This window comes from Myotis lucifugus, unplaced genomic scaffold (genome assembly GCF_000147115.1).
Source record: "Myotis lucifugus unplaced genomic scaffold, Myoluc2.0 scaffold_585, whole genome shotgun sequence".
In the NCBI taxonomy this organism is placed as follows: domain Eukaryota; kingdom Metazoa; phylum Chordata; class Mammalia; order Chiroptera; family Vespertilionidae; genus Myotis; species Myotis lucifugus.
Window position 1 is genome coordinate 35674 of NW_005871633.1, and position 3265 is coordinate 38938.

The following is a 3265-nucleotide window of genomic DNA, read 5'->3' on the forward strand; positions in this document are numbered from 1 at the left end:
CGGCAGAGCACAGTTCTTTCTCCTCCCCTTACTCAAACCCCCCCTATATAACCCGTCCTGAGACGAGGTTGGCGCGCTCAGCCACGTGGATTGCTTTTATGTCGGTGTGTCTGCGCCCAAGCTAGCTTGAAATAAATACAGATTCTTATGCTTTTGCATCGAATTGGCTCCCTAATATGATTTCTTGGGAATCTTGGAATCTGGGCATAACACTCTTCTCTAATTATTTTCGAAATAAATATAAACAATATAATTTCCTTGAGAAAACATGTCTGAATTTATACACACATGATAATTGTGAAAAGATGGCATGTGATCTGAAAATACATAATTACAATGGGGTACTTCAATATATCCTTAGAAACAATACAATGCAATAGCTATTAGCATAAGAGTGCTTGGCAAACAGTTACGATTTCTTTAAAAAGCACAGAAGCACTGATGAGAGAGAAAAGGTGCACATAATTTAACCACATCCAACCAAAGATGACTGACAACACTGAGCGGCCAGGCTGAGCTCTGAGTGCCAGACGCACACCCAGATCTGCCTGCAATGAGGACGGTGCGCTTCTCACATGGAGCCCGGCTCAGAGCCGCACTGCAGAGGGTGGAACGAGAGCAGGCTGCCACGGCCCCTGGCACTGCGCCACTGCCGCTTCACAGTGGCATCTGAGTCACAGGCAGCAGCACCAACAGGACAAGGTGATGACTCGTCAAATTAGACCTCCTGCACGTGCAGCGAGAGCACAGTGCGCACCCTTCAGAAACGGCCTCAGCCGGGACAGTCGCAGCTGTTGGCTGGTGGACGCCTATGGGCTTGCAGGAAAAGCCAACCTTGCTGGGTCTGTAATGTTGAATTCTGAACAACTGTCGGCTTACACCCGACATCGCAAACACAAAAACCAACCATGAAAATAATTCACATGGGACTCTACAGTGAACTGTGTGTACGTATAAATATATGGCAAATACTTATTAACTAAAATAATAGTGAATTTCAAGCGCAATTGAAAAATTAAAAAAGAATACATATGTGTGTAGGGCCTATTCATTCAATACCTGTCAGGGGCATATTACTGGGTGTATAAAGTTTGTTCCCCCACGTCCCGCGTGGTTCAGGGTTCAGGATCTGGAAGAGGAGCCGCACACAAATGAAAGAGAAGAGACAAGAGATAATTTGGAAATACTGGGGGGCCAGGCGGGCAAGTCCAACTCAAGGGGAAGGACTTCCACTGGTGCTCAGGCCTCGCCAACCTTTTATTGGTTTGGGATCCACCCATAGCCCTTAGGCAGGCAATTTCCAGTAACAGGCAGACTAGCCCATCAGCAAGGATTTACATAATAATAAACGGGGAAGTTGCTTCAGCTACCATTGTCTGGACTAACAGCGGGTGCACAGCCCTGACCTTTGCCAGGGCTTCAAGGGTCACCAGCCTTCCGGGTTCCTTGTCCACACCTCTCTGCTAGTGAAGACAATAGGCAGCTTCCCACAACTGGGTAGCAGGTCCGATCCCTGGTCAGGCACATGGGAAGACAACCCATCTATGTTTCTCTCTCACATGGATATCTCTACTACTCTCTTTCTCCCTTCCTCACTCCAAAAAAGCGATTTAAAAAAACTAACAAAAAATAATGAGTACTGATAATGAACAAATACGTCAAAAGTTTATAGAACTTCTTTAATGCTGTGAGTTTTGGGGAGTATATGATTTAATTTGCAACAGGCTTAGGTGTTCCAGTTAGTTACACTAATAGATTTTTTTAAGTGTAATTTTCAAGCTACATTGAAAGTATTTGTTAAAATTTTAAAGTTTGTTTTAGTTGTCAATTATACAGTGTACATCCTCACATGGTATTGTAGGGATATGAGGCAACATGAAGGTTTTCCTACATTTTTACATTCAATACAATTCTCCACTTTGAGTTTTTTCATGGCCTTTCCAAGGAAGAGGGACAGCTGAAGGCTTCGCCCCCTTCGCTGTATGTATACACTGTTTCTCCGGGTGCATTCTCACACGTCCTGAAAGGCTCTCCCACATTCCTCATGTTCATGCCCTTACTCCTGGGTGTGAGTCCCTTCATGATTTTGTAAAGAACTAGGATGTCCGAAGGCTCTGCTACCATCTTTACATAACAGGGCTTCTCTCCAGTGAGTTCCTTCATCCTTTACAATAACCTGGGAGAAATGAATGCTTCCTGACACTTACGTCTCTAGGGTCCACCCCAATACGGATAATCACACAGGACGGCACAGCTGAGAGACAGATGCAGGCTCTTTGCGATCCTTTACATCCACAGTTTATCAGGAGGTTTTGTTTTCACATTTCTGAAAAAACTAGTGAACCTGAAGGCTTTACCACATTCCTTGCTACATATGGCTTCTCTCCACTATGAGTGTTTTTGTGAATTTGACGGGAACTGGGATGAATAAAGGCTTTCTCACATGGCTTTCATTCAGAGGGTTTCTTCCCCGTATACATTTCATGATATCTAAGAGAAAAGGGATAAAAGGTTTACCTCATTCCTTATTCACGAGGCTGCTTTCTGTCATGAGTTCTTTGATGTCTTTGAAGGTGTGAGCCGACTGGAGGTTTTCCCACATTGCTTACATTCATAAGGTTTCCCCCAGTATGTTCTTACATGATATATGAGGGAAGTTGAATGAGAGAAGCTTTATCACAATGGTTACATTCATAGGGTTTCTCCCCAGTAGGCATTCGTTCATGAATTCTAAGGAAAGGGGGATAAAGGAAAGTTTTACCACATTCCTTACATGCATGAAGCTTCTTTCCGTCATGATTTCTTTATGTGTTCCCAGAGAGCTGAGAGAACTGAAGGCTTTCCCACGTTGCTCACACTCATACGGTTTCCTACCAATATGCGTTCCTTCATGATTTCTAAGGGAAGCTGAACAGTGGAAAGCTTTCCCACTGGGGCTGCCTTCATGTCTTTGAATATGTTGGTGATGCTTGAAAGCTTTCTCAGGTTCCTTACCTTTATAAGAGTTTTCTTCATATTCCTGACACAGGTATAGTTTGAGTCCAGTGTGAGAGCTCAGGTGGCTATTAAAGGACTAGAGGCTCAGTGCATGAATTTGTGCATGGGTGGGGTTCAACCAGCCTGGCCACAACCGGGGCAGATTGGGGCTGGGTCTGTTGGGAGGAGGAGATGGTGGGAGGTTGGCCAGCCAGACCACCCTGATCCCTGACCAGGGCCAGGCCAGCTGGGGGAAGGGGCTGCAGGCAATTGGATGGCGGGCCCCGCC